This window comes from Epinephelus lanceolatus, chromosome 1 (genome assembly GCF_041903045.1).
Source record: "Epinephelus lanceolatus isolate andai-2023 chromosome 1, ASM4190304v1, whole genome shotgun sequence".
Taxonomy (NCBI): domain Eukaryota; kingdom Metazoa; phylum Chordata; class Actinopteri; order Perciformes; family Serranidae; genus Epinephelus; species Epinephelus lanceolatus.
The window spans coordinates 3,795,956-3,812,945 of record NC_135734.1 but is presented as its reverse complement, the minus strand read 5'-3'; the positions used below and the strand labels follow the sequence as shown (position 1 = coordinate 3,812,945).

Genomic DNA, 16,990 nt, shown 5'->3' with positions numbered 1-16,990 from the left:
GCCAACCACTGCTTGATGTCAGCAATACAGTCAAGTAGGGAACTTTGTGCATCAGTACATCTAGGCTTCAATGGCAGATAGATTTGCAGATCATCTGCGTAACAATGAAAAGAAAGGTTGTGCCTGGCTATAATAGAATCAAGTGGTAACATATATAACGAAAAAAGAATAGGGCCAAGAATAGAACCTTGCGGGACCCCACATGAGAGAGAGGCACTGGAGGAGCAGGAATCACCAATCATTACAGAAAAGGTTCTATCGGACAAATAAGACGTAAACCACTTAAGTACAGTGCCGCGAAAGCCAACATAGTGATTCAGGCGTGACAGGAGGACTGTATGGTCCACTGTATCAAAGGCTGCTGTGAGATCTAACAGAACTAAGACAACAGGGCACTTGGCATCAACAGACAGTACAATATCATTGTGCACCTTTAACAAGGCAGACTCAGTGCTATGACGAGACCTGAACCCAGATTGGAATTTTTCAAAAACAGTTGTTTTCCAGAAAGGAGCATAGAGGGAAAGGGCATATGAGAAACAGGTCTAAAATTTGATAACAAAGAGGAGTCAAGATGAGGTTTTTTTAGAAGGGGCCTAACCACAGTGTGTTTAAAGGCAGCTGGGACGGCTCCTAAACTAAGGCAGGTGTTCACAAATACCAAAAGACTAGGCCAAACAGTAAAAGCAGTTTTTAACATTTTGGCAGGAACAACATCCAAAGGACAGTTAGTAGGCTTCAAAGATTTCACAATGTCAGCGAGGGAGGGGAGAGAAACCAACTCAAAGTGCTCAAACACAGCAGAGTGGGCTGGGGCAACAGACAGATCATTATCAAAACTCTTGTTGCTAGCCTGTCTGACGGAATTCACTTTGTCAACACAAAAAGCAAAGAAAATTCTCACAAGTGGTGGTTGAGGCATCAGTCACAACAGAAGTAGGTGGGGTTATAAAAGAATTAATTGTATTAAATAACACTCTGGGACAATGGTTGCTTCTAGAAATAATATCAGAGAGAAACTGAGATTTTGCCTCCCTCACAGCCCTCTGATAATCAGCAAAACAGTCCCTTAACATTTCCAGAGACACATGTAGTTTGTCCTTTTTCCATCTTCGTTCAGCTTGCCTGCAACGTTGCCTAATGGCACGGGTGGTGTCATTTAGCCATGGCTCCATTCTTGGTTTGGCAGATTTTTGCCGAAAAGGGGCAACAGAGTCCAAAATCCCGGAGCAGGGGGTGTAGAAGGAGGACAGAATATTATCAGGACAAAGAGGGGAGACCATGCCATTCAAAGCAAAAAACTGAGAGTCCCTGAATGCAGCAGAAAATTCATCAGCCGTGGAGGAAGTGATGATGCAACTCCGACAAGATGGAGCAAGAGGCTTGCTGACTGATGAGGGGGCTTGAAATTCAAAAATAATGGGGAAATGATCTGAGATGGCAGTCTCAGAAATCTCATAAAGGGAGATTGAGAGCCCGGAAGAAATAATAAGGTCCAAAGTGTGCCCAAGATGATGCGTAGGTTTATCCACTGATTGAATTAAATTAAAAGTTGCTAAAAGCCTTTTTAAATCAGTGGCGAACTGGTCAGAAGGACAACAAACATGAACATTAAAATCCCCACAAATCAGGAGTTTGTCATATTTTGGGAGAATGTCCACCAAAAACTCAGAAAACTCATGAATTAAGTCCTTATTATATTTGGGAGGGCGATAGACAACAGCACATAACACAGGACTTGCAAACTCCACCACAAATAATAGCAGCTCAAAACAGGAGTAAGTATCTGTGGGAAGAAGCCAACATTTAAAACTGTCAATAAATACAGCAGCAACCCCGCCCCCTCGACCAGAAAGTCGAGGGGAGCTGAAGAAGGAACAGCCAGGTGGGAGGAGCTCTGAGAAGGCGCTGGTTTCAGCCAGGTTTCCGTCAACAGGAGAAAATCCAGGGAAGAAGAAGTAAAAAAGTCATTCAGGATAAAAGTCTTGTTGGCCACTGACCTAGTGTTTACCAGAGCCATGCGAATTAAACACTGGTCAGCTTGTTGGGAGGCACGGCCGATCGGGCGGAGATTCTCCGGCGCACAGCCCCGTCTGCAGATCCTCATGGGCCGGTGACAGGGGAGTGGATACCCGGCCTCTGGAACAGCCGACAGCAGCCATCGGTAGCAATAATCCGTGGAGCCTCGCGTGCTATAACTGGCGCAGTCCTTGGAGAGCTCAAACGGTGGACGACGAGGGTTGTGTGTGGAGGATGAAGCCAGGTAAGCTCTCAGTCTGCATACTACTCCACCTCTCCTTCCTTGTCTCCTGCGTCGGCCATTGCGTAGCAACCCGCTGGATGGACGCCATAAGCACGGCGGTATAGACGCCAACAGAGGTGGCGGTGTCTTTGGCTGTCCACTGAAGTCGTGGATCGGTAGTTTGTCCACAGAATCGCGGATATTTAAAAGAGTCAGGCGATCATACACCAGCAGCGGTGACATATTATGGACAAAAAATGCTAAAAACAGGACAATATACAGAAAAGGTAACAGAGGCAGACGGCCAGCCACACACAACGGCGCCATCTTGCATTGATGGCAAGAAGGGCTTGTCTCTCTCAATCCGACTTTAGCGCCGGCTTTCTTCCCACAGCGGGTGCCCCTCCATATCTCCTCAGGAATCTGCACAGCGGGGATGCCGGCTCCATGTTTGAAAAGAAAGAAAAGTAAGTAAGTAAGTAGTCAAGAAAAACTACGTGAAGAAAAAACGAATTACTCCCCAGTAATACTACAACTAGAATGCTGCAGCAATACAATATAAATGAGCAAAAAAAACTATAAAAACACAAAGTTAAACATACACATAACATAACATAAGAAGCAAAAAGAGTGCAAATAGTCAGAGCTGCTGCAACAGGCTGCCGACCCCCATTGCCATCTTGGAATTGACTAGAGGGGAAATGTTAGTTATTGCACTGTTGATTCACAGTCTTTAGTCACAAAGTGAAAAGTCTCTACTCTGTGTAAATTGGCATAGTATATAGTCCTACCACACCAGGGGGAGAAATGGGCCTAGGGGGAGCCAAGTTTGAAGCCTGGATACAGCTAAGTGCATTGTTTCAGCAAGGGCATTCTTCTTCACTGGTTGCTCCCTTAGCTCACCATCCAGTTATTGCTAAAGCCTGGCCTGTTCAGGTAAACAGGCACAAATAAATCATTGGTATCAAACATTTCATCAAGTGGTCATTTCTCCTTTTTCATCCCATTTTCCACAGGTAAATTGCGATTAATTTGGCTCCCCGTCGTTCAGCAGCAAGTATGTGTCATTCCAGCAGATCTTGAGTTGATCCAGCTTGGGCTGTTGAGTAGCAGGATGCACAGTTACACCTTGTATTTCAATAATTCATTAGCCTCATGGCTTGTTAGCTTGGCTTGTTTGACTTCACTGAACGTGAGTTTCACTCACTACTTTCTTGGATGCTTCAGATTTTGTGCAATTTCCAGGTTTCCAGTCGATATGGTTTGAAAAGAAGTTTAATGAAATGTTGCTGGCCTGCTCTCACAGGGGGCTCTGCATGGAATGCATGGAGTCGGAGCTCGGCTTAACAAAGGACAGGGGCCGGGGTCAAAGGTGTAGCCCCTTCAGGCAAGTCCTCGTCAGGTATATTCTCATATTCATCATGGTTTCTTTCAGACAAAGATCAGGTTCTGGTTCAGGTTTAACCTCTTGTGAGATGTTACCAGAAGTCTTAACAACTGGAACAAAACCTCTCCCCGCATCTGATGGTGTGATCTCAGCAGGAGAAGGTAAGTGAGAGGAATTTATAAAGGTATGACAGGGGGTGTTACAAGTAGGTTGACTGACTTGATTTCTCTCATAGACTGGTGAATTTGGAGGGTTCTGCTGGTACATTACTTTGCATAGGAATGTCATCAGTTGAATCTGAATTAATTTATTAATTCCTCTTCTACACTGTCACTTCCGAGAACTGGATGCTTGTGGGTTTTTTGGTCGCTGGGGTGATTTAGGAGTGACAGGAAGCTCTGGATCAATAGTGGGCAAAGATCCACAAGGCAGAAGTAAGTCCTGATGTAGAGTATGCAGAGTATGCATCTTTGCCTTCAGGCTTGACTGTGTACATTGGAAGATCCCCTGCATGGTAAACAACAACATAAATGTCTGATTCCCATTTATCTGCCAGCTTGTGCTTCCCTCAAGGTCAAACATTCCTGACCAGAACTCTGTCTCCAACATTCAGAGTTGATTCAGTGATTCGTTCGTCAAAACGTGTTTTGTTTCAGTTTGCATTTTTAGGAGCATTGTGACTTGCAATATTGTAGCTCTCCTCAAAATTACTTTTGAGCTTTTGGACATACTGGGAATGAGATGTTGGTAAACTGCCAATAGAAAGACCAAAAGCCAAGTCAATAGGTAAATGGGTTTGTCGACCAAACATGAGTTTGTAAGAATTGAAGCTGGTAGTCTCATTTTTTGTGCAGTTATAAGCCTGTACTAATGGCTTAACAAAGTCTTTCCAATGAGTTTTGTCCTTGTGATTCAGGGTTCCATGCATCTGAAGGAATGTCTGATTAAAGTGTTCAACAGGAGTTCCTCTGGGATGATAAGGGATGGTTTGTGCTTTCTTTATTCCTGCTATTTCACAAAGTTCCTTGATGGTTTTGGACTCAAATCTGTTCCTTGATCACTATGGAGACATTCAGGAAAACCATAATGAGCAAGGAAATTGCTTGGGCAACAGTGCAAGCCTTTTGATTTGGAATGGGTATGGCAACTGCGTATTTGGTAAAATTGTTGGTGATAACCAATATATCCTAGTGTTGCTGCGATATGGTACCAAGACAAAATGTCCATGTAAAGCAACTCTTATGGCTGGCTGGTCAAACTAATAACTAATGAAGCAGGCCTTTCTGGGAGAGTTTTATGCCGTACTCAACATGTTTGTATTTTCTTCTTAACTGAAGCTGCCAATTTGGGTCAGAAGAAGCGAGCTCCTACCACGTCAAGTATATGTTCAACTCCCATATGTCCCATGTCATCATGGAGACTTTGCAATGCCAATACTCTGAGTTCTGTAGGCAATACCATTTGAAGAGTAGTACTTGCACCATCATGTCATTTTCATTACAGGATGCCATTTTTTAGCACAAGGTGATTCCACTGTAGGGACACCAGTACTCTAAACTCTCCAGATTGGACTACAATAGACAATGAGGAACCACAAGGAGGTCCATATGTTTATTACCTTGCCCCCGAGATTACCCTGGTCATGAGGGATGCTCCCTCCAGACATCTGGGTGCCAAAAGGGGGTTGAAAAGTTCACTTGAGATCCTTCAAGGCTCCTGATGTCATTAATTCTTTAAAGGGATGCAGCATGGGGGCAACTTGGTTTGATTAACGGCCCGGCTAGGATGTTAAGACAATGCTTTCTAAGTACATCCCTTGATGTCCCCTCGTGCCACCCCGGGAAATCACACCAGCCCATTCACAACAGAGTGAAGAGGAGACTGAACAGATGTTAATGTCCTAAATTAGATATGCATTCCTGAGCACAAAACCAAGTCTCTGTTGTACCAGTGTCTCTTAGAAGTGAAATTATACTATTTGTTTCCTTTTGTTCTCATCTTCATTTCCTAACCTTGTACATGTGCATAATCCATGTTTGGTAGTTGAATGATAAGCACAAACAGGAACTTGGGAGCAAGTTACCAGCTCAGTGGCCTAGTGGTAGAGTGTCCGCCCCCTCAGGGGATGGGTCAAATGCGGAGAACAAATTTCACACACTCAGATGTGTGACAATCAGTGGAACTTTACCTTTACCTTACCAATGTAGCTCAGCATGGACAGGAACTTGGGAGTGCTGTAACGTCTCAGGAACTGGAACTTGGGAGAGCTGTACCTCGGCACAGACAGGGACTTGGGAGTGCTGCAGCTCAGCAGGAACAGGGACTTGAGAGTGCTGCAGCTCGACAGGAACAGTGGTTCAAGATTGCTGCAGTGACACAGGAACTTGAAAGTGCTGCAGCTCAGCACAGACGGAACTTGGGAGTGCTGCAGCTCTGTACGAAGAGGAACTTGAGAGTGCAACAGGCAAACTAAAAATGATATATATTGAAAAATACCGCGAGATGTTAGAGGAGCCAATCGGCTTAATCAGCATTGTGTCATCTCCTCTAGTAGTGGCTTGGGTGAAACGGACATTTACGGACCTGTAGAAGTTACGCACTATAGCTTTAAATTACAATATGACAAGTTTCATTGTCTCTCTTGGATGACGTACTCTTTAAAGTGCAACTTGCAGGTTAAATTTTTTTAAAAATATATACATAACCTTGCCTGAAACTTACCATATGAGAAGTTAATTCAGAATTTATTATGGTTTACACATCAACAGGGCACAAATTCAGAGGTAAAAGTGGCTCTTTTTAGCTTCTCTTCTAAAAACGCTTTTTTTTTTCAACATCGCCTGATACTACGTCACAAGAGGGACTCTGCATCTTTGACCCTGCCTCTGTCCAATGCGCAGTAGTAGGTGGTAGTGAGTCTGAGCAGTAGTAAACTTGTGAGTTAATATTTTTTCGGTTGTTAACAGTGCATTTCACCATTTGTGATTATGCTGAATTATTGTGTTTGTGCAGGTTGCACAAACTCCAGTCTGTCAGGACATCGAGTCCACTGTTTTCCAGACAGAAAAAGGAGTGGCGTTAGTTTTCGTGCCTGGGTGCATTTTGTGCATGTGAAGAGGCACGATTTCACGGCTTTATCTTTGACCAAAAACGCGGCCGTGTGCAGCACTCATTTTGGACAGGAGGATTATGTTCCTGGCAGAGCCCGCCCGCCCTTGCACATATCGCCTTGGGGGTACTCCGGTTAGTGGGTTTTTAGATGCGGAAGCAAAATTCTCTCACAAAAACGACCCCAAAAGTCACTGTAGTGTGTTTTTGTTTTTTGTTTTAATTGAGTTTCTACATCATTTTCCTTTTTATTCACCATGGTCTCCAACCTGCAAGTTGGGCTTTAAGTAATTGAGTCGATCTTCAAGAATTTAAAAATATATATTGATTTCTTCCAGATTATGTGAATTGCATATATTCTAATCCTCACTCAGAAAAGTGTTGTTCAGATGGGCTACGGCAACACTAAACCCTGTGTTTAGGAGAGACTTTCACTGCAGCCTGTTTGATTTTGTTTTGGAAATGTTGGCGTGGAACTCGGTTCTGTGGACGATTAACGAGGTGCAGACTTCCCTCAGTGTTACCAGTGATGAGGAAGGGCTAATGTTGGTCTGTTTGTCGGTCAGTCCGCAACTGAAATACCTCTTTGAAGGTCCAATGTGTAGGATTTAGGTGGGATATATAGGCAGAGGTAGAACAGAATATAATACATTTGTTTTCTTAAGTGTATCATCACCTGAAAATAAGAATTGTTGTGTTCTTCTTACTGTAGAATGAGCCATTATATCTACATATGGAGCAGGTCTGCCAAGTTTCTTCAGTAGCCCAGAGCAGACAAACCAAACACTAGCCCCTGATAGGGCCATTCATCACCTAACTGCAATAGGCAACACTGGAGTTACAATGATTTGTCATGTGAAACTGCTTTATTCAGTGTTTCTTGTGGTGTAAATCAACTGGTCCATTTGTTTTGGAGAGAAAGAGACCTCTGTGGATAATTCTGTTCCCAGTGAAAAACTCGCAAACATCTAGATTTATTGTTATCAGAGGAATTAAGTGACCATGCATGTCAGACTGGCCGACTGCAGCAACATGCCAAACTAAGTCAGAAATACACGGATATGTAAAATGAAACTGCATTGTTCAGTGTTTGCTGTAGACAAGAAGAAACCTCTGTGGACAATTCAGCTCCTGGTAAAAACCTCATGAACAACAAACACAAGTTTTAACCAGTTGCAATCTGCAATTCATCGCAAGACGCCACTGATCCCCCTAAATCTTACACACCTCACCTTTAAAGCAGCTATAGATTTTAACTGGTTATGAAGCAGTCTTAGTTTAAAACTGATGAGTCTATATGCCTGCATGAGCAAACAAAATCTGCAAGAAGATTTGGATATTTCTATATAGTTATTCTTAATGCCTGTCCCTGGGTCCGACATTTTTACAGGCATTTTCTGAAGATGTGTCCTAATTATTTTGATGATCCTTTGACTTTTCATCCAGCACCACCATGAGGTTGATGTTTTCGGTTCAGAGATGTTGAGATTGGATCCATGCCTCCTTTGGGATTAATTTTATTGACTTTTCATCTAGCATCTTGTTTTTTTGTTTTTGTTTTTTTGTTTTTTTCAGGACAATCTGGGCTATCCAGATTTGCCATCATTACATGTCCTTCTATGTGCCTGTATTTTATATCACTTTTTATATCAATGAAAAAAAACATCCGTGTTACTAAATTCTTACATTTTTACATGTATCTCACCATAGCAAGTTGGAAAAAGACATATTCTGCCATATATGAAGAGGGGAGCCTCTCTGGAATCTGGCAATATCAGAACCATGATGGTGGGACATTGTGTCACTTCCCAGCTGTCCAAAACATGTGGTTTGTGCCAGGCAGACATGATTGCCAGCATTTTTCATTATTGCAATAAATTCCATTGACTCATTCACAAGTCAAAAATGTGTTTTATTTGAAAGAAACATGCAATATTTACATCTAAGATCATAGAAAAATAGTAATAAAATAGTAATAATATTATTCCTCACTATATGAAGTGACAGTGATAACAAGATCTGTATAAGATCTGAAGAAATTCGTCAGGTTTTTATTTTGTTGACAATTGATCTGTATTTACAGCATGATGGGATGACAGCACAATGATGTGTTTGGTATCATCAGAAAGCTCCAGTCCTGCATTCGCGAGTAATCCAACCATGAGTAATGTGTGTGCGAAGCTGTATGAAAGCTTTATACATCATTTTAGTGTGATTTTATCATTGATTTTCCTTGTGAAAACATTGGACTACTGACAAGTGTAAAGGTGAGGTTCCGCTGTTTCACGTGATATGCGTGGCTTCTCGCTATGATGCACGGTCGCGGAGAAAATCAATAGAGAAGAACGGGTGTGAATTTGGACGCACTTTGCGTTGTTCGGGCCCATAGGGTTAAGCAAATATTAGCATGCTAACACACTAAACAAAGATGGTTATCATGATACACATTATATCTGCTAAACATAAACATTAGCATTGTCACTGGTAAACTGTTAACATGCAGATGATAGCATTTAGCTCAAAGCACTGTTGTTATCATAAACTGTTAATTTTCATACAACAAGCAATGCACCCAGATTTGTACATATCCCACATATTTTGAAAGCCTGCGATCATGTGACCAATGCATTGACAGAAATAAACAAGGAAGCAGTCTCAAGTAGTCTTAGTAGTCATGTAGTTTACTTCAAAAGTAAAATCGATGATATCAGATCCAGTCTTTTATCTCAACAGAATGTAAATTTTAACACACCTGAACAGTTGCTTTTACCTGAGGAAACACTGGAGAGTTTTGCCCTGGTTGATGCAAGGACACTTGGTCGAGTTTTCTCCCAGGTAAACCCAACAACCTGCCTTTTAGATCTGATTCCCACATCACTTTTAAAAACATTTTATGGATTCTTTGAGGAACAGATTTTAAACATAGTCAATTACTCTATTCTGACAGGTGTCTTTCCCGCTACCTTAAAAACGGCAGTGGTGAAGCCCCTTCTGAAGAAGAGTAATTTAGATCCCAACATTCAGGGACGGCACTACACCAGGGCTAGGGGGTGCTATAGCCCCGTCAAAAATCTGTGTAGCCCCAGTTAAGCCCCTCAAGCATTTTATTTTATATTTTATAATATATATTTTTAAGTTAAAAAACATTAAGTAGCCATTCTGTTCTAATGCAATCCCTGCTTGCATGTTTGTGCTGCGCCTGTACCCCATTGATTGGTGTACCATAACCTCTGTGTGTGTGTGTGTGTGTGTGTGTGAGAGAGAGAGAGAGGGGAGAGGAGGGGCGTGGGGGGAGTCCTTTGTTTATATTTGCGTGTTAGGCTAAGGCTAGCTAGCCTACAGTCCCCTGCAATGGATCGTTTTGTGATCAAGAAAAAATTTTAGACGGTATGAGGATTACACATGGCTGGAATATTCATATTAATTATGCATATGGAATAAATGCACTTGCTGTTGCATTATGGATGTATTGTCTGGTTATTGGCAGGTGCATGGGTGCTTTCCGGTGCTGAATCTGTCACTTTTGCACGTGAAACATTTTTGCCATTGCCTTGTGGTCACTTGTATTAGGCCTAACTATTTTGTTGGATATTCTTTGGAAAAATTCAGTTAAAACCACTTTTATATTGAACATGCTTATGCTGTGTATCATAGCTGCTTTTACTGAAAAAACAAGAACCTCCTTATAAAGTAACTGAAGTCACAAAATCAATTATTTTCTTAGCACCCCCACGTATCGGTCAAGCTCCCCCTTAGCCCCGGGAGAGAAAAAATCCTGGCGCCATGCCTGCCAACATGTTTAATAATTACCGACCTGTATCCAACTTACCGTTTTTAAGTAAAATTTTAGAAAACTGGTTTTTAACCAAGTAAATGATTTTTTAAAAAGAAACAATATTTTAGAGAAACATCAACCTGGTTTTAGGATGAACCACAGTACCGAGACAGCCCTTTTAAAGATTTTAAATGATATCAGGTTTAATGGTGATTCACAAAAACTCACAGTCTTGGTACTACTGGATCTAAGCGCTGCCTTTGATACAGTAGATCACCACATTTTATTAAACAGACTCAGAAACCTGGTGGGCCTCTCTGGTACTGTTTTTAACTGGTTCAGCTCTTATCTCACAGATTGTTGTTTCTTTGTAAGTATGGATACATGTTCCTCCAGAACACATGAAATTAGGTGTGGGGTCCCCCAAGGGTCAATTTTAGGTCCAATCAAATGGCAAAACAAAACTTCATGAGCAATAACAAAATTTGTTCTCATAAAAGCCATGAAAAAACAAATCCATTTTTGTATTTTTTCTTCTTTTAAACTGCTGACAATTCCATATAATGTGCAATAATCATTAACCAGATGTTGAAAAGTCAAGTTCAAGTATCCCTGGAAAAAGGGACCAAAGCTCTCAGACTTAGGGCATTTCCTGACCATTTTGCAGGCATAATAACAAAATATGTCCAAATCGTCATTTTTAGCCTCAGTACATAAAGGGTTAATCTTTAAATCTTTAATTTTTTCTAAATCCTTACATTTTTATGCATTTTATCATTATTTTATCTCATACTTGTTTTATCTTATCATATTGCCTTTTAGTGTTTTAGTTTTTAGTTTTTAGCTCTAGTGTTTCCTCATGGGGGCCTTCACACTGGGAGGTGTGTCTGGTCTGCCCACAGGGACGTCGTCCTGGAGATCCCTCAGGTCCAAAGGGACTGGGAAGCTCTGCACCATGTGTGGAGTCTACCCCGGTCTGTCTGGGTTGGGGTGGTCTCTGTGGTGGCGCTCCCTGTGGCCATAGGCTGTGACACCTCTCAGTGTGGTTGAGCTCCCCATAGGTTGTTCTTTCCTCACCTGGTTCATCAGTGCCCAGCCATGTTACTATAGTGACTATATTGACTGTGTGTGTATGTGCGGGTGTGTGTGTGTGTGTGTGTGTGTGTGTGTGTGTGCGTATTTATATGTCGGGGTGGGAGGGGCGGGTTTTCATTATGTATGTAGTGTTTTCGTTGTATGTTTTTATTCTGTGAAGCACTTTGTGCTGCATTTTTAATGTATGAAAAGTGCTATACAAATAAAGTTTGGTTTGATTTGATTTGTAAGGAGGCAGGTTGTGGTGGTGGATGTGTCACAAAGACGTGGACTCAGAATCCTGCACGGGTCCATTTTAGAAAACCTGCCCATACTCTTAAAGCTCAGTACCAGAACTATCCAGTTACCCGTCATTATGTCAAAGTCAAAGCTGCACCCACCCACACTGGTTAACAAATGTCCCAGGACCCCAGCCCGCACCTGTAATTAAATACACACAGGCTACAGTCACTCACATTAAGCTGGGTTCTCCATTCTTGAATTACAAATCTCTTATAAACCGCAAGAACCACAGTAACTTCACTTGCCTTATTAGAACCTAACCTGACGCTAATTACATAACTATATGTTAAGGATGTAACATCATTCGTGGGGCACTTTGTAGGATGTTAACAAACTGTTCTATGAGAATATGTTGGCTGTATTGTAGTTCAGGCTCACACAGCCGGCAGTGGGCTGTACAGTAGACTCTTGTTACTTAATGTTTCAGTCTGTTATTGTGTTTATGTAAGCCATTATCTGTTTGGGATGGAATGTGTTATTTTGACCTAAACAGAAAGTCATGGCTAATTTAGCCTTCACAATGTCATTTTTTGCCAAAACAAGCAACTGAAGCTATTGCTCAGACCATTTAACTTAACATCTGAATGTCAAACCTTGAAATATGTTGCTTTAAGAGTTGTTATTTCTGTAAGGTGACTTAAAATAACCTTAACAGCTCCATCAATCTCATCCACATTTATTACCATTTCTGTTTAGAATGGATTCTAGCTTTAGCACAGAAAGATAATATCCCCATTCTTAATCCTGCCAGGTACAAAGCTCTGACTGGTTCAGGTGTTTCTCCTACCAGGAAAAGTGCCACCAATGGACACAACATAATCCTTAATGGAAATAGGTGTGGACAACAGTTCAGAGGTCTTAAACCAGGCAATTTTTTATGGTTTACAGTGTATTCTATGTGACTGTACAGTCATTTTAGCATGGTTACAGAAAACTGCAAATAATTCCATCATTCATACCTACAAATTTATACAAAATATGCAGTTAGTAAGTTGTTTTAATGCTGCATTACATTTTTTATGTGCCATAATTCAAATTTTGAAACATAAAACTGCCTTTAGGAGGACCTACTGTTGTTCAAATTACATACCAGATACCTTTGAAACAGAAAACTGCTTTTAGGAGGGCCTACTGTTGTTCAAATTACATGCCAGATACCTTTAAATTTTTCTTTCAAATTTTCTTTCAGTTTTTTTTTCTTCAAATGTACACATTTTTTTAAGGTCTTTTAGAAAGTAATAGTGGATTCACGGCAATTACCATAAGAACCACATATAATTTCACAAAAGAATGAATAAAAAATGATAATGTAATAATTTAACTCCATAAAAATGCATACAGTGTAATAACGTTTTGCGTGTAATGTAGTAAGAAAATGTGTTTATCCACACAGAAACCTTTTTCTGCATCAGGTATCTTGTTCTGCGAACTCGTCTTGGCTGCTTCCACCAAATAATTTGTGTCCCTAATGATCAAGACTAGGACAAAACAGGTACGATCAACAGGGGGGACCCAAACGCAGGACTCAGACTCAGTGTAATGGAATGATGAAGGAAGGTTTATTGACTGATTCACAGGGAATGAAAATAGATGAGGGGAAAGTCGGGCTGGTGGAGGCAGAGGGTGAAGAGGGTAGCTGGTAGCAGGTGAAGTGAGGCAGAGCTGGGGGAAGATGGCTGAGCGTGAGTGCGGTAAGACTGCAGGCAGGTAGGCAGTGATCAACTGTAGCTGAGTCAACACTCCAGCCTCGAGCAGATGAAGAACTGGAGTTGATATACTGGATGGATTGCAGTGTGCAGCTTGGAGCAGATTTCTTAAATGAGGCTTTCTGTGTTGAGCTTTGCTGGTAGAGTAACAAACAGCAACCGCATATGTATTGAAGAAGTGGATCAAATGATTGATAGCGGAGATGAAGATGGAAATTCTTTCACACCTATTTAATTTGAGAGAGCAATAGCCACTGTGAAACTCCAACTCAGCTGGCTAAAAGTTTAACTTCATCACTTACTTTGACCAATGGTGTGAACACTTTTTCACTCACTCACTCACTCATTCACTCACTCACTCACTCACTCACTCAGTGACGGACTTTGGCCCCGATCACACAGAAAGCATTTTGGAGGTTGCAAACGCAAGGTGCACGGCAATGCCTTTTTTTAATTGAATACCACTGGTTAAAAAAAAAAAAACGCTTGCTGCGCATCTTTTTATTGTTGCCAGGCAACCACCCTATCACCTCCTTACCCTAACCCTCCTGTGTAATCAATCTGTCAGCAAATAGTTTGGTGGGCACAGGGTAACGGAGATCTGTGTGGGTACATGGGACCCTAAATAAGAGGGTGGATCAGGGGGAGTACCACCAGTTGGTCCAAGAGCTTTGCCTTCTTGATAGCCATTTCCAGGAATATTTTAGGATAACTCAGGGGCAGTTTAACAACCTGCTGTCTCTTGTTAGGTCGTATAGGTCTGGGTATTCAGCAACCACTACCATCAGTTTCTCCTCCATTGTGTACCAACTGTAAACTTGTTGTCGTGACCACCACAGAAGACCCGCCTCTCAAATCATCCAACTGGACAATGGGAAAAAGTGGACATGACTTGGGACACTTATCTGCTCTGAGTTGGAGGGTTTTTTTTCATTTCTAGGAGTTCAGAGTGCTCCAGCAAAAACACCAGGCACCTAGAGTGCAGAAATGCGAGGCGCATGACAACAAAAAAAAATAAAACAGTGAGCAAAAAGCTTCGTTCTCATTAAAAACAATTACATAAAGCTGCCTCTCAGCCGCCAAAATGCTTTCTGTGTGATTAAGACCTTTCGGGGTTTGTAGGGCTGGTCCCTGCTTTGCTGTGGTCCTGCCAAAAAATCAGGAAATTATCCCTCACTGGCTTCTCACTCAACAACAGTGCCAGGTGTGTTGAGTATACGCAAGCTAGATGCCTACTTTTAAGGAAGTGAACCCACGTCACTGCAGGGCTGGGCTTCATGGGCACTACCACTTTGGCACAGGTGAACAAACCCATGTTGAAGGGTGTCTTAGTCAATGCTGAGCACACTATTGAAATTCTTAGCAAAAAGAAATGAATCCATTACACTTTATTTCAATCAATTTCAATCAATTCAATCAATTTGGGCTTGTTATTACAGTAGATGTTATGTTATTGCATTTTTCATTTTAAAAATGGCATTATTTATTTATTTTTATTTAACCTTTATTTAACCAGAAAAACCTTTTGAGATAAAAATAAAAAATAAAAAAAAGAATCCTGGCCAAGACAGGCAGCATCATAAGTTACAGACAGACAGCATAGAACAAAAAATATGCAGCTCTAAAACAAGCAATATAAAACACAAAATTAGATTACTACAAAGAAAAGCCCAAAAGTACATTAATAACTACACATGATTAAAAAGACCAGCTAAAATACACCCTAGTATGGGAATATAGATGTTTGTGTACAAAATTTCTGCAACAGTGCTTCAAAACAGCCGAGAGGAACAAATGAGTACAACTTGAGTACAACTTTAAATCCTTCTGAAGAAGATTTCACATATAAGGAGCTGCAGACATAAATGCTAATTTTTATCCAGGATTCAGACAAAAAAAAATGCTTAATGTACACACATAAAAATGCTGGAAGTAGGTGAAGAATACCTTTCTAAACAAGAGAATGCTAATGAAAAAGTCTTTGAAAGAGAGCCACCCAACCTGAGCATACGAGATACAATGATGAGTTACAGGCTTACAGTTGGTAATAAATCTCAATGCACCATGATACACAGAGTCCAGAGCACACACTGGAAGGGTGCATTCACATACATCCTCATAATCAAATACAGTCATGAATGTTGTTCTAAAATGAAAATCCAGTTTCGGCTTAAGCCTTTTCAGTTCAATGTGTGGCTTAAAACAAAGACGATTGTCTAACATAGTACTCAGGTATTTATAAGATAAAACACACGCTATGCTTCTGTACTGAAGTGGAACAGTAGTTGAGAGTTTTGAAAGTTTCACCCTGGCTTTTGTAAATAAAATGGACTTTGTTTTATTAGCATTCAGGATAAGCTTCAGATTGAACAGGAATAATACTAATGTCGTACCAATAACAAATCCAATTAGATATTAATTACACACAAAATGTAGTGGGAAGTTTAGTGAACAGTCTTTTATAGGCAGGTTATTACATAGCAGAGAACCAGATCATCTGGGCCCAATTGAGGGCCACCAGCATGAGGCTTACTTCCTCCACCTGGACCCTTCGTAGGAGTGGCTGCAGGAGAATGAAGGCAGGGAAGGCATACAGGAGGATCGTCCCTCCCTATGATGAAAAAAAGGAGACAGTTAGCTGTCTTTCTGGAGGCAAAGAGATGGCTACACCACAGTGACCTTAGATCTTGCTTATAACCTCTGGATGCAGCATCCATTCTCTAGGGAAGGGCGCCCACGAGAGAGCTGATCAGCTGCAAGGTTCACTTGACACAATACATACATTGTCCTCAGGGTCTTGAACTGTGGACGCAACCCCACGCATACTGTACAAGCCAATCTGCAAAAGCGGAGGAAACCCTGCCCCCCCCCCCCCCCGCTTGTTTAAATACCTTGCTGCCACATATTGTCTGTTCTTAACCGCACACGGTTGGTTTCTCAGCTCTGGCACAAAATGAAGAAGAGCTAGATCGATAGTCTACAACTCCAGCCTATCACCTGGATACACAACACTGGCCCCGTTGCATTGCTCTGTGTTCAGCTGGCTGGCTCCTGCCATCATTGAAGAACTATGCGCAGTCTGTGTGTCACCAACACTCTGGTTTGCAGATTTCTCTGTGGACAAAGTCCAAGGCTCAGGAGGCAGCACTGCCCTAGGCACATGGGCAGAAGAGCCAGGTCTACAGTATACAAAGTGGGTACTATCAGTCCCAAGAGGCAGAGGCACAATCTCTAGGTTACCCTGGCCCCCGAATAGACATGGGGCAAGATTTAGGGAAAGAGTTCCTGCTCTGGTTTACAAACACATGCTTAGGAACTTTGTGGACTGTGAGGGCCGGAGTCTGCTCTTCCTCCTGTTGAGGAGTACACCTTAATGTTCTTAATGCTGCAGGAGC

At 41.6% G+C, this 16,990-nt stretch overlaps 1 protein-coding gene across 5 annotated transcripts in view; it reads left to right on the top strand.

Moving 5' to 3' along the window:
* epha8 (eph receptor A8) overlaps positions 1 to 16,990 on the top strand; it is a 343,102-nt gene that overhangs the window by 286,759 nt on the left and 39,353 nt on the right. The window lies entirely within an intron of this gene.